General features: G+C 42.5%; 1 long non-coding RNA gene across 3 annotated transcripts in view; it reads right to left on the minus strand.

Annotated features, from left to right (window-relative positions):
* LOC309619402 overlaps positions 1-27198 on the minus strand; it is a 576205-nt gene that overhangs the window by 285722 nt on the left and 263285 nt on the right. For all 3 annotated transcript variants that reach the window (XR_014238930.1, XR_014238931.1, XR_014238932.1), the window contains exon 3: positions 8803-8993. This is a non-coding gene — a long non-coding RNA (uncharacterized lncRNA). The remainder of the gene's footprint in view (positions 1-8802; positions 8994-27198) is intronic.

Raw genomic sequence — 27198 nt, forward strand, 5'->3', positions numbered from 1 at the left:
TCCTATGCGACTTGTTTGAGCCAAGATGAAAATAGAGTGTAAATAAGAGGCTTTACCCTGGCTTCTGTATACTGTTATTGAGAATGAACAGACTTGGACGAAAGGAAGCTGCCTGCGGAGTATGAATGAAGATGGCTCCAAGATACACCAAGCCACCAAAACACTATGGCCACATTCAGAACGTGTGGTTTGCATCAGGAGTAATGCATTCCTTCAAACTATGGCAGAGTGTGTTCAAGGGTGTCTTACTGCCAACAGAACTAGAACAACGTCCCCATGAGAGCAATGAAGCCATGAACACCTAACCCACCACAGATGTTTGAAGACTCAGCTTGAAAAGCTGAGGGCAAGGCCCTGGGGCGGGTACGTTTTGATCAGGAGAAGGACAGAGAAGCCTCTGGAGGTGTGCTTCCAAGAGACAGTACAATCAGGATCTCACTTCACAGATCAGGAAACTGGAGCCCAGTGGGTTTAGAGTCTAGTGTGTCTTTACATAGAACATGGGCTTTCCTTCCGGTCCAGGGCTCTTCAAACATTGATTGCAGGCTCTGGGTTTGAGGTAGGAGGATCAGAGAGAAGATGACATGTAACTATCACAGCTATGTTTTTCTGTAGTAGACTTCCAAACTAAAGACATTTTTCACTTGTCAAAAGTGGACAGTGTCTTGAAATACAATGACTGAAGGGCAAATGCTCCTTGACTTGATAAAGCCTGTTTATAATTACAGCATTAGCACAGACACACTTTAATTCAAAATCATGAAAATGACCTTAGCTGGGCTATTAGGCCTATATTAAAATCATGGCTGAGGATCCACTTTCTAGCCAAGCTCCCATTTTCAGATGCCTGCCCTTTGTTAAAGGATTTCCTTTAGCCTAAAATGTCTTAGGTCTGTTCTCTGACCACTAATGACTCTTTGACAATATCTCAAATAGAGGAAGCCAAAAGTACATCATTCACGCCTGAACAGATAACATTATTCCACCTCTAGTCCAACCAACTGTGGGTGAGGGGCTGGGTGGCCAAGCCCTGTCACTGTCATCCTTGCAGGAACTTGGGGAGGGGGCACTATAATGGTCCAAAGGATCCTCTGGCCCAGCCCTCTCATTTCATACATAAAGAAATGGAGGTTCAGAGAAGACAAGTGATGGTCCAGGGCCACCACCCAGTGGCGGGAGAGCTGGGCCATACCAGTAGCCACTCTAGATGATCACTGCCCAGTCAACTGAAAAACATATAAATTTTGAAATTACAAATATTATCCTCTTTTACTTCCCAGATTGTGCTTCTGAAAACATCAGTCTTCTAGATACTTGGTTTAATAAATAGACAAAGAGAATGAAAGAGAGAGAGGGCAGAATAAGTTCATCCAAGGCACATAAGCATGAGAAATACTACACATCACATTCCCTTCTCAGAGATTCACATCACACACCAGGGAATCTGAGAAAGAAGCCCAGCAGTAAAGAAATCTGTTTAACTCAAAACTCTTTTTCCATGTCATATCTCTTAACATCCTACAGACCCAGTATTCTAGGAAACAGACTTTGGGACACGCTGGCTTAGTGAGAAGAGAAATGAAATTTCAAAATAATTGGGCTGGAAGGTAAAGAAATTGAAACAGTCTGGCTCATGTCAAGAAAGAGTTCAGAAATGGCACCATGTCATCTTCAGTTTCTTCCCCTGGGTCTTTCATGCCTGGAACTTGGAAAGAAATGGAGGCTAAGGGTGTCCTTGAGTAGCAAGGATAAAGAGAATGAATATTTTTCTTTAATTTACCATTAAAGGTTTGTGTAAAGCAGTAAAAACACAGACCCTGCCTTTGCCACTCTTCTCCATGGGTACTTAAGTCCCCACCAGAAATATAATGCTGAGAATAGTATTCCCACATATTTATAACTTCTTTATGACAAACTGCCATGATTTTCTTTTCCCTCATAAAGTTACATTCCTACCTCAGAAATGGTGAGGAAATCAAATTTGGCCCTAAAATAAATTAATTTGAAAGGTTTATAAAAATATTAGAGACTTTTAAAAAAGGAATAGGGGACCTGAATATCCCAAAGTGTGAAAATGCCACATTTTTACACTCAAATGATTTAAAATAGATGAACAGAATGCTTCCAAACTTTCTAAAAATATGCACCTTCAGGCAATTAAAAAAAAAATCCATCTAAAGGGTCATTTATTTTAAGAACCTAAAAGCTCAATTTAGCACGCCAGTGAGCTCCCACAGCTGACTGGATCTGGGAGACCAGGGCTGAAGAAAGGTCATTCACACTCCTCCCTGACTCCTTAATGGTATGTTTAGCCAGGCTAATTTTAGACCTGTCGGAAGCTTTTGATTCAGTTAATCATAAGGTGTTGGTGACAAGACTGTGGTCAATGGCAGACGTGGGCTGAGTTCTTTTTGAAGTCAGTTGGTGAGTTCATTCCTGGAAGGAGGGGGTCCACAGGTAGTCATGGGGGACTGCTCGTGATTCACATGCATTTCCTGGGAGGTCTCTCCTCCCCTCCCTATTTACCCTACATGGGCAGGAGACCCGGGAACCATCAGTGGAAGCAACACCATCTTGATGATCCTCATCTCATTATCATCTTTTCTGCTGATCCATTCAAACTGTCTTATCCTTTGGCTTGGCTCATAGTTATTTTGGTTTGGGCAGGAAGTAGCTGGCTTCAAGTCAACCTGGAGAGGCTGAGGTTGTGATCTTTCGTCAAAGGAAATGCTTTAAGGATGTCAGAGGTGGAGCTTCGTCATAGCTATTCACAGATAGAGGCTCAGTGACAGGTCTTTTAACAGGTGCTTGAGCATGGACAAAAAAAGTCTTATTTTCTTGGATTCAGGGATGTGTGTGCCTACACCAGCTTCCAGAAAAAGAATAGTTACAATTAGCTACCCTCTGGTTCATAGAAGTTTCACCATAGTAATACCCACCCTTTTCTTGACTTTGCCAAGTTTTACAGGGGAATTTCATTACCCTATTATTCATTAAAGGGAATTTCTTTAGCCCTGTGAGTTTTCGGTACCAGTCAGCTCAAATCCTTTTCACCCACTCAAGGTTTAACATCCTCCATAAAACTATCTATAGCAAAGAAGATATCAATGTCAATGTTCTACTCAAGAACTCAACAGCCCGAGTGAGGGGGAAAATATCTAGCATTGTCGCTTACTAGATTCCAACAAATTCTGATGCTATAAGGGAACTCAGGGCTAATCCATTATCACCCTTTCATTTTATAGAATGGGAAAGCAAGACTTAAATTTCCTCAATGGACATAATAATTCAGTGGAACCAGAAAGTTTCCATGGAGCAAGAAATCTAGTATTATCTTTCTAATCTGTATTGATCACTCATGGTCCTTACCATGAGTCAAAAAGTGTGGAGAACAGGAGGAAGACGAAAGGGATAGTAAAGAGAGAAGTAAAGGGTGAAAATTTTTGATGAAATAAAGAAAGTCAACTAGTCAGCGGCTTCCTGTCATCTCCTGTCATCACCCTTTTCTTCCCAACTATTTTTGGCCTCCTCAGATAAACCAAATAGCAGCAAGTCTCACTGAATATCCTTGGTCACCCATATCTAAGGGACAAAAAGAAGCAGAGGCAAGTATATCTAAGTGAACCCCATTTTCCAGCTTTGGGACTATATATGTCTCAATGGTTAATATTGCAACTGTGGATTTTAAATGCTCATTTCATTTATTTGACAGTCATCTACTGAACATCTGCCATGTGATAAGAATCTGCTGCACACTCCATGGGATGTGAATATGAAGGAGATGTACTCTTGCCTCTAGGAATTTAAAAAGAAGAAAAATATTTCTCCTGGTTGCAAAAGTCTAAGATTGTGACATTTCACACTAACAATTATAACACAGGGAGGAATCAGATAGAATCCCCGAGAGATTCGACCTGAATATTACGGGAGCCCAGAGAAAGAGTAAGTCATTTCCAGGAGGCAGGAGCCAAGAAATCTTCATCAAAGATGTGGCCTCTTGAGCTGGGGCTTGAAGGACAGAAAAGACTTAAACAGTAAGAGGACACTGAGGAATGGCCTTCCTGGAAAAAAGGAAATTGCACAAAGGCACAAGAATAAAATATCTGTTTGGGAGACAACAAGTAGGCCAGTTTGGCTAAAGCATAGGATAGATAAATGAAGGGATATACAGCTGGAAAGTTTTGGTGGAAGCCAAACTGCAGAGTATCTAAAAGAATGAGATAGAAAGGTTGGTCTAAATTCTCTAGGTGATAGACAGACACTGAAAATTTTTCAGAGGACTGGCCTTTAGGCAGATTACTTGGGCCATAATGAATTGGAGTGAAAGACACTGGAGGAAGAATCAGCTTCTTATGATGATCTAAATGAGAGGTAAAGAGCACTCGCTGTGAGAACAGAAAGGAGGCAGATTCACTAGGCATTAAGGATGCAGACAGGGCAGGAATAATTTGGTGTGAAGGTCAAAGGAGCATTTCCTAGGGTTTTTGTGGTGAAAACAAAATTCCTCCATGCCAAATAGATACTTGAAAGCATGAGATTTTGAACCTACCACTGAGATGGTCTCACCATTGCCCAATGTTTGTTGACTGAATGATTTTGCTTGCTGTAGGTTGAGGATATTTGTGAGATTTTTTTAAATTGTATTGTCCCTTCTATGTCTTTTTATGGTTTAGAAAGATGAGAATAAACAAACATCAGATGTCACATATCTCAGACTAAAGAAGAGGGAGAAGGTCTCATAATCGCTGTGCTGTTGTGTAAATACAATAACTATATAGTGGTGGACCCATGGCTGTTGAAAATAAAGGAGACTATCCAAATCAGTAATTCTGCTTTACCATGTCCTTCCTATAGTCAAACTATGCTCCTGTCCCCATTCATCTGTATATCAGAGATTCCTTTTAAAAACTGACATTATCGAACTGGTAAGAACTTGCCTATGGAGGGGCCTCTATTAATACAAATGCCATCTGTGCATAACATTTTTCTACCACTTATTCACTGAGCAGACTCAATCACCCAGTCAGAGGCTAAAGTATTTGGGGACAAATAATAATAACCCTTTCACTTTATTTCGCTGCTAATGTAGACACATTGTAGACCATCTTTTGCATGCAGTCTTCACTGATAAACTAGAAGCAACCTGACTCCTTGTCATTTTCAGAGTGCTCTCTATCTGATTTGGATTTTATTCTTTCATGCACTCTTTCTTCTGCATCCCCCACTGCCCACCTTAGCAAATAATTAGTGAGCACATGGTACATACCCAGCACTGGGCCAAGTGATGCAGATACAGAAAGAAAAGATAACAATCCTTTGCTTTGTGCAACTATCAATGAAGGCATTCACTTGCCCTGTGGAATACCTCACCTTGAAGACAGGAACCATCTCTACCTAAACCTGGTGCCATCTGTACACTAGTGCTCCATAGCGGTTAAGCATGTCTCCTGCAGCGTCCTAGGATAAGAGGGATGCCAGTGCCAGCTGGGCCACGTACTAGCTGGGAACCTGGTGAGTTATTTAAACCCTCTGAGCCTCAGTTTCCTCCTTTGTAAAATGGATGTGATAATACTAAGTGGACCTACCCCACAGGGTGGGTTCTGGTAAGAATTAAACAAGACAGTTAATGCAAGGAGTTTAGGACAGCATCTGCTGTACACTGAAAAACACTGGATAAAAATTATCATTAATAGTATTGATATCTGACCTGTGATCCATCTGCAAATGACCACCAGTGGCTGAGATGGCGACTCTCCTTTCAACAGGGAAGAATACACTTAAAAGACTTGCTGGCACTTCACAGAAAGGTCTAGAAAGCAATGCCCATTTCAGTTGGCATGTCACAGGAGCATTTCTTCTTTAACCTATATGTTATGTTTTCCATTTTATTTCAATTTCTTATACCAGAAAAATTTCATCTGCTCCTGATGTCCATTCCTTATTTAAAGACACAGCATTCAGTTTGTGAAGCCAGCAATTCTCTGCCAATGCTATCACCAGGTCTGTGGCACTGGTGGCCTGATCTGCAACAAGAAGGCACACAAAACTATTGTCCTTCCATCCAGAGGGAGTTGATGGTGTGCAGGGCAGGTTACAGGATCAAGCCCCCCAGTGAGGAATAAGCAACAGAAACCATGGAAGGCAAACAAAACAGAAATGTGTTCCTCATGGAAGCACTCAGAGCCATTAAAAATAAAATGAAGGAAAGAATGAACCAAAAGAAAACTGTAGTGGGAATGGGATAGAACGCCCTTTAAATCAAAGATCGTGCTTTCCTTTCCATATCCTATGAGACTCTAGGTCATTGCTTAGATGAATTTATGGCTGTTTTCAACATTTGTATGAAACACAACAAAGAGCTGGACCCTGGTTGCCAGGCAGGCGACACCCCAGGAGGTCGGGATACATCATTAAGGTGAGGCTGCGGAGGTTACCTGGGAGCTTCAGGTACCCCACAAGCGTACTTCTCCAAGCCAGGGCAGGTTGCACCTAACACAGTTTTCAAGGTCATTCTGACTTTCTTCAACACTCCTTACTCCCTCCCCCGACTTCCTCCTAGGCATTTCCAACCTGGTTACCCCCACATGCCAGGGAAGGCACGATCTCCTTCAAACACCATACCCACTTCTCAAGCATCATCTGCAGAAACAAATTTAGCCTTACACATTACATCACCACCTTGCTGCAGATGATGGACCCAGACAATTATCTCCCCCTTGGGCCAAGGTGATCTGGGCAGCCTGGGGCACCAGTCTGTCCAAATTGGAAGTGGGCAGAGCTTCTTGCTGAGCAGATACTCTTAAGCCCAGCAGATCTAGGAATTCTATTTCTTTTTTTTTCTTCTGCCTTTAAACATGCAGATCAGAATATCAGACCTAAAAGTTTTCCGAGCTGCACAAATTTATGCTAGCTCATTACCTCCTGCTACACTCCAAGGCTTTGTAACGGAAATTGGCTCTGACTTCTGAGATGGGCATTACATCATAGTCTTCTTTTAGCACATTATGTCATCCCTGCTGAGAGGCATTATCTAGGGTTGGCTCAGCAGTAGCGATTTTTGTGGGCCGACTGCAGTGTTCCCAGAGAGCTGCTGGGAACCACAGATTGAAATCTAAAACATTTATCTTCTAAAAAGCTGAAAAGGAGGAAAGATGTTCACATCAGACCCCATTTATTTTCCTTAACCCTTTCCTCTCTCAGCTCCTTCGATATTACAGCACAGCAAATGCCAAAGATCAATGTGCGGAGCCTATACAGGGACGATTGTCTTGAGATAACTGCTGCTAGAGATGCCTGAAATATTGCTCCCATCAAGGGCCGATACACCTGACACTTGCCATGATTCTAACTCAAGGGATGCTACAAAACGCTTAAAAGGAATCACCTTGCACACTCACATTGATAACATAGAGCATCCTGCCCAATTCTTGGGTTATTTAAGAATTTCTCCCCATGATCTATTTATAAATATACATGAGTGAAAACTACATACACACACATACACAAGCTTATCCTCCTGACCATATTGCAGCCACAAAGGCAAACTTCTAGATTTGTATTAGAAATAATTTTTATGCAGGAAACTGAGCTGATATTATCTCTTCTCACTTCAACCATGAAATTGGAAGCCCATTTTGTATCTCTCCATCCTAGGCAGGATTAGAAACCATTGCACAGAGGGAATAGACAGGTGCTTTCAGGATAAAGCAAAGATCTTCCCAAACCCCAGAGAATCCCAATACCTCCCTCGTCACAAAAGCATAATTATGAAAAAAAAAAGTCTCTAAATACCAAAAGGAAATGGGATACATTCAACCATGACTAAATTACAATTTCCCCCTTATATACCAACTAACGAGATTCACTGGGTGGGGAGTAAGTGCTGGGGGAGGGGTTAGAAGAAATGTTATGATAGTCCCTTCCCCAGCCCACCGTGCTGCATTTCTTTTCCACTGAATTTTTTTACAGTAAATACTTTTGTGCTCTCAGTTGCTTTTTGTGGCTTTCAAATGGTAGCCATATCCAAACAAATAACTTCATAATTAAAATGGAGGCAGTTAAACCTATCATTTGGACCATCCCAAGAGCCTGCTTCTACTTCTACCCTAAATGGTTTTTCATGTTCTTTAATAGTGCCCTCCCCTCACCCCCAATGGATCATAAAGCAAGATGGCGACCTTCATCCTTTACTTAGCCCAGGGCACAGCCATGTGTGCAGTTCTAAGCATTCTAACAGGGGTTGGGACACCTGGACCTACACTCATGGTGCAGAAACTTCCTGGTGACATTATAGCAAACAACTGATAGCCCCTCCTCAGAACCTCTTCTTTCAAATTTCATATCGATTGCCATTTGCCTCTCTTATCTCCTAGGGGGGACAGTGTGAGGACTGATGGTATGATCCCACAAAGAGCTCCGAGGTTTCAGATGGACAAGTGCCCTATAAGATAGCGTTATTTATCAGCTAAGAACATTTACAAGAATCCTCTTCCCCTTCCCCTTCCTTTCCTTTGTCCCTTCATCTCCACCCTCTCCCCCTTAGCTCTAGGAATTTTATGATCTAAAGGCCAAAATGCTTTAAATCTTAATAACTACATGTGCCACTCGGGATACTGAAAGGAAACTATATATACTCTTGACTTTTTTCATTCCAAGCTTTTACTGAAGCCAAAGTAACTGCTGCACCATTTAAAAATTCCATTCAACAAGCAAGTAGCCTTCAACACGTTAAGCTGATTTTCATGTAAGTTGTAAAATGTAAGATGTTAAATGACCAGAAGGTCTATCCAATAATAAAATTACCTGGCCCAATCATCCCCTTTCCCTTTGCAGGAGGCAAGAAGGTGGATTCATAAGCCCCGAAGGATGTGTGCCTGCCTCGAAATGTTGGCTGGCTGGCCATCAGCTTCTGAAGGCACGGTGGGGCAGGGGCTGAGCATTACACCTCCTCCGTCCTCCAGCGCCCTGTGTGTCCCAGTAGGTTGTGTCTAATCCTGCAGAAAAAAAAGAAAAAAGTGTTCAGGATGCCCAAAAGCCCTCAGTCCACTCCCCAACCAGGCCAACTGTGGAAGAGAGCCAATGGCCACTTGACCCCATAACAGGACAGCCATGGCCATGAGAATCCATGGGGGGGCATTCTTCCTGCTACCCTCTTACAGAGAAGAGGAAAGCAAGCCCCAAATCTGTAGGTAGTTTCCAAGAGTAAGTACACTGGGGGGATCAGACTGTACGGTGAGAAATCAACTATTCCCTAATGATCTCCCCAATTAAAGGTGGAGAGCAGGGCTGGCCAAGTCAGAATGGGGAGCTCATGGACCGAGCTCACTGGCTCCTGACATTACAGTAAAACCCAGGCTTGGAGTGAGAAGGGAATTCTGGGCCTGGCTTCAGCCTCCTTCGCCAGCTGCCTTGGCACCAGTCACTATGCTTTGGGGGTTGGCAGAAGGGGAACAAAACAGCACGGACCTTCCAGGCTCTCCTGGGCAGAAGGCACGTGGAGAACTGGCATAGCCTCTCCTGCCCCCACCTGCTGCCCAGAATCCGTATCAGCATCACCTAATGTGTAGGAAAACAGACATTTGTCTGATCAGTGAAGGTCCTGAACCTGCCGTCTCCCAGCAATGCCAGGAGACCACCTGTCCTCACCACTTGCTCTCTGGGTGCCACCCCAGAGTCCCACTGCCAGTCCCCTGGGAGCCTGTGGCATTTCCTCCACTGCAGGGCCTTTCCTATTTCTCAGAGTGAGCCCTCAACACAGTACCTTCAGACCTGTCTTCTCAGGAACAACCCTAGCAAAAAAACTTCTTTTCTATAAATATAAGCATGTCATGAAGATACAGACTACATAAACATCAAGGATTACAGTTCAGACCCATAAAGGTTATAGAGAGATCTGCCTTATCCAGCTTTGGAAAGAAATCATGCAGTTCCCTTACAATGCAAGTCCAGACTATTTCTGTTCGGAAGCCTCCTTGGCTCCTGGGAAGTTTATATTCCCTTCACCTGTATTCCTAGACCAGGCTAAGGACCCTGTCTTTTCCTTAAAAAGTTTTTCCTTCTCAGATGCCAAGTTTCTACTCCACATTTCCTTCATGATCTGAGAAGGGTCTCTTGTTTACCCCTTAACAAAAGGAATAGATTCTCATTAATCCTGGACAATAGAATTAGGTAGTTTCCACTCATTCATTCAGCAGATATCTACAGAGCAGTGACAGCTATGTGTCAGTTACTGTAAAAAGTGTTGTGGGCATAAATCAGACAAGGATTCAGCTTTCCAGGCATAGGCAAGACCACAGACAAGCTATATTAATAAATATGTGACAGAGACTGCTAGGCTTTCGCCCAAATTCCTCTTCTTATTCCTGCATACACAGCTAGATACACTTCCCAACTTCCTCTACTATTAGGTGTGGCCATGTGCCTGAGTCCTGCTCAATAAAAAGTAGATGGAAATAAAATACACCATTTCCAGTGCTGCACCTGTGAGATCCTACATGCTCTTTCCTCCTGGCTGGTTGGAATGGCAAGATCACAAAACCCTAGAAGTCAAGTGTTAAAGATGGCAGAGCCTCAGACAGCCTGAGTTTCTGGTTGCTCACTTGGAGGAAAGCTGCCCCCATGGCCTATTCATGTTCAGGACTGGTACAAAAGCAAGGCTTAAACTTCTACTGTATGCGCCCATCGCATGATGGGGTCTATTTACAACAGCTGCCAGGTTGCTCTAACATAAATGTTGGAATGATTTCTAGAAATGGAAAAATACAGAGTGTATACTAAGGTAGAATAAGCTGAAAAATTGTTATTATAATGTGATATCACTTTTTAAAAGATTATGTATAAAAATATATGAGAATTCTCTAGAAGTATATACAGCAAAGTATAGGTGTTTATCTTTGGATGGTGGTGGTATAGGATGGCTTATCTACATTTCCTAATATGAGATATGATTTTATAATGAAAAAAGTAAAAGCTATGTTTAACATTAAGAAGTAAAGTATGTCTTCAGATGGAAATACAAAGGCTTAGCCTCTCAAGGTGGGCAAAGATCTCCTGAGGGAAATTAGGAAAGGCTTCTCAAAATAGGCATTTTTAATGACCTCTCTGACACAGAAAATCTATAAATTAGCTACAGCCTGAGAAATAGAATAGTTCAATTATACAACACACATGATTCCCAGCCTTCACACACTGAGGCCTTGTCGATGGAGATCAGTTCACCAGAAAGGATGGAAGAGACAAATTCTTTGCCTTTACGAACTGTTAAGAAACTAGTCTCAGTGGTTGTTTGGGTGGGGGATACGGATGGGGAGAAAGGAAAATACTGAAAGGATTAGGGGAAGGAAAAAGTATTAGCATACTTACCTTTCATGCTTTTGTATCTTATGGATATTTTGAGATACACATTTATTACTTATTCTAAAAATATTTTTAAACTTTCTTCCTTATGAACTTTGTACTCTATGTGTTTATTACCTATTTATTATGTTTTTTTATTTACTTATATTTTTAACATCTTTATTGCAGTATAATTGCTTTCAAATGGTGTGTTAGTTTCTGCTTTATAGCAAAGTGAGTCAGCTATACATATACATATATCCCCATATCTACTCCCTCTTGCATCTCCCTCCCATCCTCCCTATGCCACCCCTCTAGGTGGTCACAAAGCACCGAGCTGATCTCCCTGTGCTATGTGGCTGCTTCCCACCGGCCATCCATTCTACATTTGGTAGTGTAGTGTATATATGTCCATGCCACTCTCTCACTTTGTCACAGCTTAACCTTCCCCCTCCCCGTGTCGTCAAGTCCATTCTCTAGTAGGTCTGTGTCTTTATTCCTGTCCTGCCCCTAGGTTCTTCAGAACCATTCTATTTTTTTTTACATTCCTTGTATATGTGTTAGCATACAGTATTTGTTTTTCTCTTTCCGACTTACTTCACTCTTTATGACAGACTCTAGGTCCATCCACCTCATTACAAATAACTCAATTTCATCTCTTTTTATGGCTGAGTAATATTCCATTGGATATATGTGCCATATCTTCATTATCCATTCATCTGTCAAGGGACGCTCAGGTTGCTTCCATGTCCTGGCTATTGTTAATAGAGCTGCAATGAACATTGTGGTACATGACTCTTTTTGAATTGTGGTTCTCTCAGGGTACATGCCCAGCAGTGGGATTGCTGGGTCGTATGGTAGTTCTATTTTTAGTTTTTTAAGGAACCTCCACACTGTTCTCCACAGTGGCTGTATCAATTTACATGCCCACCAAGAGTGCAAGAGGGTTCCAATTTCTCCACACCCTCTCCAGCATTTATTGTCTGTAGATTTGTTGATGACGGCCATTCTGACCGGTGTGAGGTAATACTTCATTGTAGTTTTGATTTGCAGTTCTCTAATGATTAGTGATGTTCAACATCCTTTCATGTGTTTGTTGGCGATCTGTATATCTTCTTTGGAGAAATGGCTATTTAGGTCTTCCACCCATTTTTGGATTGGGTTGTTTGTTTTTTGATATTGAGCTGCATGAGCTGCTTGTCAATTTTGAAGATTAATCCTTTGTCAGTTGCTTCATTTGCAAATATTTTCTCCATTCTGAGGGTTGTCTTTTGGTCTTGTTTATGGTTTCCTTTGCTGTGCAAAAGCTTTTAAGTTTCATTAGGTCCCATTTGTTTATATTTGTCTTTATTTCCATTTCTCTAGTAGGTGGGTCAAAAAGGATCTTGCTGTGATTTATGTCATAGAGTGTTCTGCCTATGTTTTCCTCTAAGAGTTTGATAGTGTCTGGCCTTACATTTAGGTCTTTAATCCATTTTGAGTTTATTTTTGTGTATGGTGTTAGGGAGTGTTCTAACTTCATTCTTTTACATGTAGCTGTCCAGTTTTCCCAGCACCACTTACTGCAGAAGCTGTCTTTTCTTCATTGTATATTCTTGCCTCCTTTGTCAAAGATAAGGTGACCATATGTGCATGGGTTTATCTCTGGGCTTTCTATCCTGTTCCATTGATCTATATTTCTGTTTTTGTGCCAGTACCATACTGTCTTGATTACTGTAGCTTTGTAGTATAGTCTGAAGTCTGGGAGCCTGATTCCTCCAGCTCCGTTTTTCTTTCTCAAGATTGCTTTGGCTATTCAGGGTCTTTTGTGTTTCCATACAAATTGTGAAATGTTTTGTTCTAGTTCTGTGGAAAATGCCATGGGATTGCATTGAATCTGTAGATTGCTTTGGGTAGTATAGTCATTTTCACAATGTTGATTCTTCCAATCCAAGAACATGGTATATCTCTCCATCTGTTGGTATCATCTTTAATTTCTTTCATCAGTGTCTTATAGTTTTCTGCATACAGGTATTTTGTCTCCTTAGTTAGGTTTATTCCTAGATATTTTATTCTTTTTGTTGCAATGGTAAATATTTGCCTTATGTATTGAGGCGCTCCTATGTTCGGTGCATAAATATTTACAGTTGTTATATCTTCTTCTTGGATTGATCCCTTGATCATTATGTAGTGTCCTTCTTTGTCTCTTGTAATAGTCTTTATTTTAAAGTCTATTCTGTCTGATATAAGAATTGCTACTCCATCTTTCTTTTGATTTCCATTTGCATGGAATATCTTTTTCCATCCCCTCATTTTCAGTCTGTATGTGTCCCTAGGTCTGAAATGGGCCTCTTGTAGACAGCATATATACGGGTCTTGTTTTTGTATCCATTCAGCCAGTCTATGTCTTTTGGTTGGAGCATTTAATCCATTTACATTTAAGGTAGTTATCAATATGTATGTTCCTATTACCATTTTCTTAATTGTTTTGGGTTTGTTATTGTAGGTCTTTTCCTTCTCTTGTGTTTCCTGCCTAGAGAAGTTCCTTTAGCATTTGTTGTAAAGCTGGTTTGGTGGTGCTGAATTCTTTTAGCTTTTGCTTGTCTGTAAAGCTTTTAATTTCTCCGTTGAATCTGAATGAGATCCTTGCTGGGTAAAGTAATCTTGGTTGTAGGTTTTTCCCTTTCACCATTTTAAATATGTCCTGCCACTCCCTTCTGGCTTGCAGACTTTCTGCTGAAAGATCAGCTGTTAACCTTATGGGGATTCCCTTGTATGTTATTTGGTTTTTTTCCCTTGCTGCTTTTAATATTTTTTCTTTGTATTTAATTTTTGATACTTTGATTAATATGTGTCTTGGAGTGTTTCTCCTTGGATTTATCCTGTATGGGAGTCTCTGTGCTTCCTGGACTTGATTGACTATTTCCTTTCCCATCTTAGGGAAGTTTTCAACTATAATCTCTTCAAATATTTTCTCGGCCCCTTTTTTTTTCTCTTTTTCTTCTGGGATCCCTATAATTCGAATGTTGGTGCGTTTAATGTTTTCCCAGAGGTCTCTGAGACTGTCCTCCATTCTTTTCATTCTTTTTTCTTTATTCGGCTCTGCGGCAGTTATTTCCATTATTTTATCTTCCAGGTCACTTATCTGTTCTTCTGCCTCAGTTATCCTGCTATTGATTCCTTCTAGAGAATTTTTCATTTCATTTATTGTGTTGTTCATCATTGTTTGTTTGCTCTTTAGTTCTTCTAGGTCCTTGTTAAACGTTTCCTGTATTTTCTTCATTCTATTTCCAAGATTTTGGATCATCTTTACTATCATTACTCTGAATTCTTTTCCTGGTAGACTGCCTATTTCCTCTTCATTTGTTTGGTCTGGTGGGTTTTTACCTTGCTCCTTCATCTGCTGCGTATTTCTCTGTCCTCTCATTTTGCTTAACTTACTGTGTTTAGGGTCTCCTTTTCGCAGGCTTCAGGCTCGTAGTTCCCGTTGTTTTTGCTGTCTGCCCCCAGTGGGTAAGGTTGGTTCAGTGGGTTGTGTAGGGTTCCTGGTGTAGGGGACTGGTGGCTGTGTTCTGGTGGATGAGCCTGGATCTTGTCTTTCTGGTGGGCAGGACCACATCCAGTGGTGTGTTTTGGGGTGTCTGTGACCTTATTATGATTTTAGGCAGCCTCTCTGCTAATGGGTGGGGTTGTGTTCCTTTCTTGCTAGTTGTTTGGCATAGGGTGTCCAGCACTGTAGCTTGCTGGTTGTTGAGTGGAGCTGGGTCTTGATGTTGAGATGGAGATCTCTGGGAGAGCTTTCACCGTTTGATATTACCTGGAGCCAGGAGGTCTCTGGTGGACCACCGTCCTTAACTCGGCTGTCCCACCTCAGAGGCTCAGCCCTGACACCTGTCAGCCACACGGCTCAGAAGAAAAGGGAGAAAAGAAAGAAAGGAAGAAAGGAAGGAAGGAAGGAAGGAAGGAAGAAAGGAAGGAAGGAAGGGAGGGAGGGAGGGAGGGAGGAAGAAAAGAAAGAAAGAAAGAAAGAAAAGAAAAAAGTTATTAAAGTAAAAAGAATTAAAAAGTAATGAAAAGAAAGAAAGAAGAGAGCAACCAAACCAAAAAACAAATCCACCAATGATAACAAGCGCTAAAAACTATACTAAAAAAAAAAACGGACAGACAGAACCCTAGGACAAATGGTAAAAGCAAAGCTATACAGACAAAATCACACAAAGAAGCATACACATACACACTCACAAAAAGAGAAATAGAAAAATATATATATATCATTTGGGAAGTCTGAGGTCTTCTGCCAGCATTCAGTAGGTGTTCTGTAGGAGTTGTTCCACATGTAGATGTATTTCTGATGTATTTGTGGGGAGGAAGGTGATCTTCACATCTTACTCCTCTGCCATCTTGAAGGTCTCTCACTATTACCTATTTTTTAAATTCTAAGTTCTATGACCTTTTGTAAATGTTAAGTCAGAGATTCTCTTTGAATTCATTAAGAGCAAAGACAGATGCTGAGCAAATAGAACATGTCATGATTTCCCAGTAGAATCCCACAAAACCATAGATCCAATTGGTCACTGCAGCAAAGTTTCCCCTTTATGTATGGGAAGAACCTAAATATGTTCTTCCCTCACACTGGAGAGAAGGGCTGGCCAGGGAAGGGTCATCTCTGCTCTCCCCCACAGTCTTCAGAAGTGCTTAAGAGAAAGACTTTGGTGTCCAATGAGAATCAGAAACCTTGCAAAACAGGGTGTGCAAGACACCCAACCACTGTTCTTTTGCCATGAAGACTTTAAGGAGTAAAGGTGACTCAAGAAAGGAGCAGCAGGCCACCAACTCTCCAGACTGGGGAAGACTGTTGCGGGGTTGAGGTCCCCACAGAATAAACTCTGACATGGAGATTTGTCCGTAGGCGGCTTACTGGATAGGGCTCTTGGGAACACCACCAGTGAGGGAGTAAAGCAAGCAGAATTAGGCAGAAGGATGAGTTGAGCTGTGATACGGTCACAACAAGGGTGTCAGTGGATCCCACAGGGCACTCCAGAGCGGGGATGGCCCTTCAGAGTTGTCCCAGCTGGAGCTAAGCCTTTATATGGCCTCTCGTCTTGGGCAAGCAGCTCTCTTCAGTCAGTTTTCTGGGAGGGGCTTGGTTATGAGACATCAGCAGGCGATACTCCCAAAAGCTGGGGGACAAGTGTCTAGGATTGGGGGACACACTATAGCATCCACTAAAGAGCCATAGGAGGATGTCAGTTCTCATCAGTCTATATCCTATTGTTGAGATCACATCAAAATCTGCTCCTATCATTCCTCTTCAAAATTCCTCAACAGTTTCCCATCACCCATGGGACAAATAGATCTTCCTAAGTAAGCCTATGGGGATCTTCTTGGGCCTAGAGGACAAACCCCTTGTGCCATTTTCCCTATAGAAACTAGGCTCCAGCCACATGGGGTTACTCACCAGTCCCAGAAACTACCATCCTCTTTCATGGCACTGAGCTTTTGTACATGCTGTTCTTTCTGCTAGAATGCTGTCTCCACTCTTATCTTCCTAGAAAATCCCTAATCATCCCTCATTCCTCAGAGTCATTTCCACTGAGAAACTTCCTCAGCTCCCCTGGGCAACTCACACTGGCTTTACTCCAAGTTCCCACACAATATGTTCATCTACATCAGCCCCTGTAAGACAGACTAGTTCTGTACATCTGTATTCCCACTAGACTGGAGGCTTCTTGAAAACAGAACCAGGTCTGCCTTCTTTGTACCCCATACACAGGCAGCACTGGATTAAATGTTTGCTTAATGAATAAATAATTCAATGTGGAAGAATTGGTATTGGCAGTGTTAGCTCCATCACGGAACAGCAGATGAATTCTGACAAATTGATCAGAAGGGAAACAGGAAGTAAGGATGTGGGGAGAGGCAAGGTATCTGTAGCCAGCTATGTGCCAGAAACATCTGGCTTTTGTATCATCTTTGGTTCTTGATATCTATTGTCCAAATTCAGCTTAACAGAATGGAGAGTATATTAGGGGCTCAAGTGGACAGCAAAATCGCTTTTAGGGTACAGTAACCGGAAACTCTCCCAAGGATAACTTCAAGGAAGGAGTATTGGGCTGCAAGATCCCTGGCTGAGGCTATAAACTAAACGATATGGTGGATCTCAGGAAGCATTTCCCTCTCTGTATATTCTCCTGCAGAATCTCTGCCACGACAAGAAGAGCACCGCACATGAATAACATGGTGTTCAACTTTTCTGCATGGTGCTAATCGACAAAGGTGTTAATGAGAGGGTGGGCAATGGGGCTGTATGAGCTGAGAGTGTTTAGGCCAAAGAGGAAGATGGTCCCAAGTAACAGATAGAAGGGGAAAAGGGACGTAGGTTATTCTGGAGCTCCTTGCAAAGGAAAATGGAAGTGAAGGCTCTCATCTTTCTTGGCCTCTCATTTCATATCCATCCTTATTTCATATTTCCATCCTCATGAGAAATACAACTAGCCCAAACCATGATGAAAAGTGGTATCTTAGTCATATCTTCAAGCAAGTAACTTATTTTCAGAACCCCCCAATGCAAACATAATACACTGTATCATGAAGCAAAATTATCTAAGTTCATTGTAAACAGGCATCAAACCAAGTTTGTCTTCAATCAAAATGAATTTTAGGTCTGTCTTTATTTTCAGATCTTACTGTCTCATAACAAAACCAGAGACCTGTCTTTTGAGGAGAAAAAAAATATTCTATTTCCTCAGAAAATGCCAAGGATCCACAAATTTTAATCTGCTCCAGCTGGAGTGGAGGCTGGGGGCTTATTTAAGCTCACAAAGTATACCTTCTCGGGTTTCCTCCTGCTGATAAACCAAAGATCCTCCTCCATCAAGGTTTAGGTAGCTGTTTCCAGTATCCAAAGGAAGATTGCCCAGCCAAGCAATTGCTCCACCCATCTGAAAGCCTGCTTAGGATTCCATTTGAATGTAGGAGTTGACCTCTAAATATAACCCTGAAAGCAGCCTCTGCCATCATCCCTACACTTGTGGCTTCTCTCCTTCCAAAGTAATAAAATGAGATGGATGGGTCTCCAGGCTTTTTCCCTGAAAGAGCAGCTTGGGGTAATGAGACACAGGAGAACAACCCTCGGCTGCTACTCCCCAACCTTCTCTTTAGGGTGGGAAGAGGGGTGACAACAATAGTCCTCCACTCAGGAGATGCTGCCAAGCCCCATCCTCCCAGTCCCCACTGGGTCCCTCCCAAAGCAGATAGTCCCTCAGCTGAGCCCACTGTCCCAGGACATCCATTAAACTCAGGAAAATCTTTAGAGGTGTGCCTTCTCCACCTCCTCTATCCAGGTTTACTGCTGTAAAATTCAGAACCTCAACATATCCTGTTCCTAACTGTGATCATTCTTGTCTCACCAGATGATATTCCACTAACCAACCAATATTTGTTCACTGTCAATCACATTCACTAACCCTGAGATTCTTGACAGCAGTGCTGTGTCTTCCTCATCCATGGACCTTCATCATCTTCCACAGTGCCAGGCACAGTGCAGATGCCCAGTAAATGCTGGATCGATGGAGGGATGGAGGGAAGGATGGAGGGATGGAGGGAAGGATGGAGGGATGAAGGGATGGAGGGATGAGGAATTGTCTCAGTGTTGTACTTGGTAGACAGAAGGACAGATGATAGAAATTGCAGCTTGAGAAGCTTGACTATAGCTGTGCCCTGCAACTCAAGGCACGATCATGGAACCCACACCAAGCTCTGGGGGCTCCAGACCAGAGTATGAAGGTGCAATGTCTCCTGCCTGCTGAGTCACCTGCCCAAAACTAAATCCAGCTGGGGGTGGAGGTGGGCCCTTCCATAGCAGGCCCAGGAGGAAATGGAGCTCGGATAACCCATGGAACACAGTGGCCCTCACTAACACACCCAAGACAGGCTTTCCTTTTCTCTGAGTGCTGCTCACCTCTGTGAGCAGAGGAGTGGAGGCATAGTCTTTCCCTGGCCCCTGAGCTAATGAGGGAGGCTGGGTGGGGCACTGCAACTGCAGCCCTTGCTGCCACACTGACCATTCATCCCAGATGTGACTGAGGAGGCCTGGAGCCTGTGCATCTGTCCAGACAGCCATGTCTACACGTGTGCGGTTGAGCTATTATCCCCCTGGATAAAGCCTAAGAGGCCACGGGCCTTTGAATGGAAGGTAGTAGGGTTTGTGGAAATGCCATTTCACTGGCCCTGCTTTATTTCTTTCCACGCAGAACCTTGCTATCAAGTAGAAACAACTGAGCTACTCAGGCTGTAGGCATACAGACAGGTTTCCTCTGACCAGGAAAGGAGAGGCACCAGCACCACAGTAACTGAGGGGTAGAGGATGGAACTGAGCAAAAGAAAAGCCAGGCTGGAGTCAGATTATACTTCCCTGTGGTTAGAGTTTGGGCTCTGCTAAGACCCAGCTTCTGAGAGACAAGGGCCACCATTTTCCCTTCACCCACCCTGGACCACTCTCCCCAGAGAGCCCCCCAGGATACAGGAAACCAGGTGGCCCTGCCCATCTAATAGAGAGCACCTCCCTTCTGCTGTGGACTTTCATCCTGGCTCCTACTTGATGAAATGAACAGTTCAGAATCGGTTGGAAACAAAGAACCTGGCTTTATGGAGGCTGAACGTGAGGCTTCCTGACAACACCAACCACTCGTTTGGCTTCACTGACTAATTTCAACTAAACCCAAAGCTAGAGGTTTTGGTCCTTTCATTTTTTAGTCTTTTAATTGGCAATGAGATACAGAAGTACATTTCTATCATATAGAATACTCCTCAACTAGACTTATTGTGGTGATCATTTCACAATTTATACAAATATGTGGTACCCCTGAAACTAATATAATGTAATATGTCAATATGTTACCTCAATTTTTAAAAAAAGAAGAAAACTCTATCCCAGTTACACAGTAGATGGAAACTGTTTCCACAACAGCTGAGGTAAAGGAGAGCAGGGTGGTAACATTTTTTGAGTAAACCCTAGGTACCTGCCATAAGGTACTTCATTTGTCTTAATTTCCCTTGATCTTCTCAACAACCTCATGAGGTAAGTGTTACTATCTTCAATTTATGAGGAAATCAAAGTTCAGAGAAGTTGATCGACATGCCTATAACAAACAAGAGGAGAATCCATGTCCTTTCTGCTGCACCTATGGTTTTTAGCCCTGGTGGCAGAGTAGAATCACCTGGAGAAGATTTAAAGACCATGGGCACCCAAGTCCCATCCCCAGAGAGCCTGACTTAATTGGCCAGAAGTAGGTCTCCGATTTTTTTGGTAAGAGGATCAGTGGGCTACACCATGTTGAAGTGGAGGGCACGTGAATCTCAAAAAAAATGCCTTATAGTTTTCATCTCATCTTTACCCCCATGCTAAGTCACCTACCATGTGACTCTAGCTCAGCTATGTAAGCAATTCCAGTAAGTCTTAGCTAGGGTGGAAAATCAGTGTGACAGCTGAACATTTTTTAGCTCATAAATGCTTTTAGCCTATCTCCAAAGTCATACCACATCTCCTAGGTAACTGGGACTATTTTCCTTAAATTGGGAAATACTGAGCAAGGTGGATGACAACACTTGTGTGGAGACTTACACATCCTGTAACTGGTAACTGATTTGTGGTGGGATTGGAAGTAACTTACTTTTGTGATTCAGCAGGCTTCCCCAGCCATAGAAGCAGGAGGAAAGGTGAACACTGAGCTGTCTTCCAGGGAAAATTTGGAGGCATGAACAAATTATCCCATGTTTATGAAGCACCCTGGGCTCCTTGAGTAATAGCTAAGTGTCAGGGCCTGGTGTTATTGGTTTTCACACAAGTCCCAAGAATAATTGCTCCTCTCAACCTCACTCCCCAACCCACAAGTAATGCTCTGTGCCCAGCTAAGTCCCTCTGCATGTGCCCTAGCAGAGGGCAAAGCAAGGGCTTGAGTTTGCCCTGTGAGGAGGCAAGTAAGCGTGCATCCTATCGGCAACTTTTCCCCTCATAACAGACACCTCTGAGCTGGAATTCATCTGCTGTGAATTCCCTAGTGTTTGTTTAACACAGGCCAAGGAACCAGATCAACAAATGGTGCTGTAGTCAGGGAGAGGCTGTTCTTACTGGGAAGATTCCTTTGATGAAACACCAATCATTTTCAAATAATTAAATAATTAATCCAGGCCCCAAGTTAACAAGTGGGAAGGGTCTCCAACCCTTCTGCAACCTTTGCCCCTTTAGTGCCATTTTCCCCTTGACCTTCTGTTTCAGCACAAAACCAGTTACTTTTCATAAGCAAAGTCAATCTCTTCTTGAAATGACGCTTCCTGAACAGAGAACATAATCAGCTTCTGACAACCAAGGCAGCCTGACCTCATTGAAGGCTGCTGCTCTGTCGGGGAAGCCATTGTTGAATGTGTTTGAATTTGACAGTCTATAATTTTAAGTTCAGATTCAGATGGTGTATGTATTTGTTATTGTTTCATTTATAGAACTTAAGAATGTTAAGGTGGCAGGGCAGCTTAGAGATCTAGTCCATGTCTCTCATTTTAAGAGGAAACTAAAATCCAGAAAAACGAAGTGACCAGCCTGAGGTCAGCCCAAGTGCCCAGAACTCTGCCCTCGGCCCTCCTCTGTTCTTTATCCCACATTCTGTCTTTAGAAAACTCCACAAGTTCCATGAGTTTAAATGCCACCACCTATTCATAACTCTCAGCCCAGACCTCCCCACAGAACTGTTACTTTTCTACCCCAGGCCTCTCCCCATCCTCTCCCCCTGCCCCAAGGCTTCTCCTCGACATATTGCACCACTCTTCCAGAGTTGCTCAGGTCCAAAATCTTGCCATCATCCTTCAGTTCTCCATTTTTTACACACCCTATATCTAAGTCAGCATTCATCCTAAATGGAGGTACTAGGTCCATTTCCAAAAATAAATCACTAATTCAACTCTTTTCCATAATCCCCACCAATACAACCCTGGTTTACACTGTAGTCAGCTCCTGCCTATTTTATTTCAATAGTTCTGAACTGGTCTCCCTCTTTCCACTCTTTCTCTTTCCAGTAGATGTGCCACGTAGTAATCAAAATAATCTTTCTAATAATGCATAAACGTGCATCATCTCACACCCTTACTTACACTTAAAATGAAACCTAAACTCTTACCCTACTTTCGTGGCCCTAGACAGTCTAACCCTGCCAACCCATACCCCCCATCTCCCTTTTCACTCAATCTGGTCACACCGCTCGTCTTTGTTCCTTGAACAGATTATTCTCATTCCTGGCTCTGTCTCTACACGGTAATTCCTTCTGCTCTGATTGCTCTCCCCACAGATCTTTGCATGGCTACCACTTTCTCATCCCTTGAGTCTTGGCTCAGAAGACCAATCACCAGCTAGAGCAGCCCCCAGGCACTGTCTGTCACATTCCCATCTTCTGCATAGCATTTACCCAGGGCTGAAACTATTTTACTCCTTTGTTTGCATTCTTACCATCTATCACCCTTATGGAATATAAACACCTAGAGAGCAGATTTTCTTGGTCACCACCATATCTCCCACTCTTGAAAAACTGCCAGACTCGGAACAGGCACTCAATAAATACACACTGATTGACTGATACTAAGAAATAGCAATAGAACCAGAAGTAGAATCTCTGCTTTTCAGTTCCCATTTCAGTGGTGTTTCAATCCTGCTTTTTGGTTTACTAGAAACAAAAGATCCACTCAAGCTAGTTCAAATGAAGGGAATTTTGAGGAGGATACATATGAGTGACAAAGTGTAATGTCTCTGCAATCCGAGAACAGGAGCCATAGTAGAACCCCACAGAAACCAAAGCTGAAGGGGGGCTCTGAATTCAAAATGGCTCTGAAGGGCTCCCTCCAGGGGGTCTTCCTTTTGGTCCACCATTGCCACTATTAACATATACTCTGTGTATCTGCTTCTTCCTTTCCTGTTCCAACTGGCCTTTATTCATTCCCTCAGCAAATACTTATTGAGGGCCAACATGCGCTAAGCCATGCTAACACTGCTTGCTTACTATTTTTGCTTCTCCTTTATTTCATCTACACAGGGCTTTGATTTTCCATGCCCCTATCAGCCTTGCTCATGACTTTTTGGTTCAGTTCCGTCTGTTAGCAGTACAATTCTTCCTAGGTTTTAGTTGATATTCCCAAGACAAAATCTAACCAAACCAGTTCATCTTTTGGAGCTGGATCAAACATTATATATCACTAAACAGCTTATGAACCGGCAGCCTTTAGATCGGGGCTCAACTCTGGTCAAACCAGCTGTGTTCATGTGTGTTGTCTGGCAAGGGCTCTCTGGGTGTAGCAGCTTCTGAAAGGAGAGACGGTAGGGCAGATATGATCATATCTCCAGGATAAACTTTAATCAGTGAGGGTGCATTTAGGCAGTGAGAAGAGACACATTTAGACATGTCAATTAGACCATTACTACGTCATGTTTGCCTAAGTCAATGGGCAATTTGGCGTCACTCACAGCTTCACAGCAGAAAAGTGATAGCGTCTGAGCTTTGCTTTGGTAAAATTAACTTTTCAGAAATGTATGGGATAGATTGTAAAAAAGAAAAAAAATTGATATAAGAGGAAAAATTAGGAGCCAGCTGCAATATATTGAAGCACGAAATCATGATAATCCAAGTTAGTGCATGAGCAGTGCAAAGGGACAGTGGTATAGCTGAGAGAGACACCAAGTGGCAGGAATTGGAATGTGGCATCAATTCCACAAAATTTGAGTGCCTACTGTATATACAGGGTCCCTTATTGAGGCCCTATATGTGTAAAGCACTGCACGAAAGGTGTCACAGACATAATCACATTTAAGCCGCGAAAAAACCTATAATGAGATGTATATAATTCTGTAAACATTATATAGATGGGGAAACTTTAGGCCAGAGAACTAAATAACTTCCTCAAGATCACATAACCAGAAAGTGGCCAAGGAAAGGAATGCTGTGGAAAGATGGAAGAATTCTAGGAGCAATGGGAAGAGGTCAATAGTATATCCACAAGATGGCCTGAGACTGGAGAATGCGCTGGGCCAGGAAGGGAGGATAACATGGGAGGAGATGGCAGGAAGCCTTGCATTTCTAACTGGGATGAAGAGAGGGATGGCAACATGGCTTGAAGGATGGAGCCAGGCTTTACACTGGGCCGTGAAACCTGACCCTGTCTTGAGCAAATGCCTTCCCCCTTGAGATTCAATATCTTCTCCTGTAAAACAGGGATAATAGTATCCAAAACCTTGCAGGTCTGGGTAGGGATTAGTGATCACATAAGGTAAGGTCTCAATAAAAAGTATCATTTCTGGGGTAAATAATTCTATTGCTATTACTGATAGATTAGTCAGGGGCCACATATAAACCTCAGAAGAGATAACTAGTCAGAATTCTGTTGTTGAAGAGGTTGCAGGCTCCATGTTTCAGTTTAAATATTGCTCTGATGATGTGGACTACAAGGCATTGGGCTCATCTTTTCTTAGGAGCTGATGCATATGGCTGACTGGTAAGACAGGTCTAACTGTCAATATCAAATAATCTCATCATTTGAGTTAAACAGTCTGGACAGACGGGAGAAGGTAATTCTGTCCCCCACACCCTGCACACCCTAGAAATGTGTGCGCAGAGCTGGAGTGCTGCCAGCAGAACGAAGCCTGCTCTAGAGGGGGATACACAGGTACAAAGCTACTCTCATCAGTAGCAGGTGATGAAAACTCCACTAAGTTACTGAGAACATCTTAAAACCCAGAATCCAGGCTTTAAATATTAATTTGACTTCAGTAAGAAAGAGCTAGTTTTTAATCCATTAGCTGAAAAGCACTTCAGCTCCTACTTGTTATTTTTAAGCAATAATGTTTTTTTAAAGAGCCTAGATCTGCTCCCCACAAGGGAGAGAACCGGCATGAGCAAACCCCAGCAGTCTTTGTCCTTTCCCGGTGTGGGAGCAGAGGAGCAGTCAGCTAGCATTCCACTTGTGCCTTCCCCAGGCCACCAAGCCTGAAGCCTTCCTAAGGATGTGATCAGCCCCAAGTCAAGATCAAACTGACTCCACGATGCAAGGTGGAAAAGTCACATTAGCCAAACCACTGGGCAGAGTTTCAAGAAACAGCCATCTATTTCTGATTCTTTTCTATATTGGAAACATACAAAATATAGAGCTACCCAGCCCCCAGGCCACCTGAAACCCATAGGTTCTACTGCCGTCTGATGCCATCCTACCCTACATGCACAATGCCGGATAAGGGGCAACAAATAGTTTGGTGCCCCAATTCTAGAACTTTTCTCCCTCACTTTTAGAGCAGAATCCATCTGAGTGAGAATGATTACCTTTTCACTAGATGTTAGTTTCATTCTCATCAAGGCTTGGGAAAGAATCAGGGGAAGAGTCTTCTCAGAAAAGGAGTCTGAAGGAAGAAGCTGGCAGGATTCCGACAAACATAGGTGTTAAAAAAAAGAAAATCTGACAACATGAATCTGTTCACTAGGCTGAAAGAAAATATATTGTATATTTAAGGCAGAGAAGCAACGTTGCATAACTTGAAGGAGAGGGGGGCATTCACTTTATAATCTATGTGAATAGTGCCCCCTGGAGTTGTGCAGTGCACAACGTGTGAAACCAAACTTAGACAACCCTGACTCAGGGTATCTAAGTCAGAAAAATGCCTATAATAATTTCCACAAAGGTGTAGCAGCTTCGGGCTATTAAAAATTTAAGTTGTTGTAGACTATTCTGTAGAAAATTCTTAAGGCACACAGTAAAACCCAAACTTCCCAAACAGTCATACTCTAACCAGTGGGGACCTGGTTATAATCATCTAGACCATTCCCTCATTGTGCAGATGAGGCAATTGAAGGCCAGAGATATAATATGTCTTGCCCAAGGTCAACAAGCCTATGCTAAAAAGGTGAAAGAGTTTCTCTGCTTCCTATAGACAGCCGAAATAGGTCGCTTTGCGGTGAATGGTATTCAGCCCACCCAGACCCCAAATGGAGTCTTATTCATCATTATCATTTCATATTTTTTGAGCACCTTCTAAATGCTGAGCCTTGAGAATACACAAAAAGTTCCTCCCAAGATTCCCAAACCATGGGGCGATAGTAGGGCAGCTTCGCTTCAATTACACACAACCTTTAGTCTAGGAATTGAGAACTTTGCTAGAAACATTTCCGGGCACAAAGGTAGCATACTCTTTCTTGAGCTGTGAATGGTTATGGTCTACTGAACAAATCCTTATTTTGGCAATTTTTTAAAATGTGTTATGTCCCCGTTGGAGTTGACTGACTTCTTTGAAGTTGTTCTGGTTTATTGGTTAAATATTTATTTGTTAATATATTTACAAGCCATATTATTTATATGATACATTTGAAGCCATTATGAACTATCGGGTAATTATCCAAAGCACGAAAACCAAAACCGATGGTCATTTACGAGGAAAATGGGAAACTTACGAGGTACTGAGGTTGGTCTTTAATTTAAATTTTATTTTTAACACAGTCATTCTACTCTTTCTAATGGGAGTTTTATGTGTATTTGAATGTTTGTGGTGAGAGCAAGGTGGGAGGAGAGTGAAGCCCTTTTACCAAAAACCAATGCAATTAAAGTGCTTTATGGACAAGCTCTCTGCCAAATTTCTTATTGAAATCAAAGACACCTTTGAGTTAGTTACACAAGAGCAGGGCAGAAAGCACCTGCAGTCACGTCTGTTTCTCATTTTGTACTCATGTAACTCAGATGCCCTGTGGATTAAGTGAAATCTGCTCCTGAGTTGAAATTGTGTACACCACGTGTCAGCTCAGTTTGAATTTGGAAACAGGAGCTCAGAAGGTGCCACTCAAACATGTGGCTCTGGTTTTCCCCGAGTGT

The sequence above is a fragment of the Balaenoptera borealis genome (assembly GCF_965194805.1).
Source record: "Balaenoptera borealis genome assembly, chromosome: 2".
Taxonomy (NCBI): Eukaryota; Metazoa; Chordata; class Mammalia; order Artiodactyla; family Balaenopteridae; genus Balaenoptera; species Balaenoptera borealis.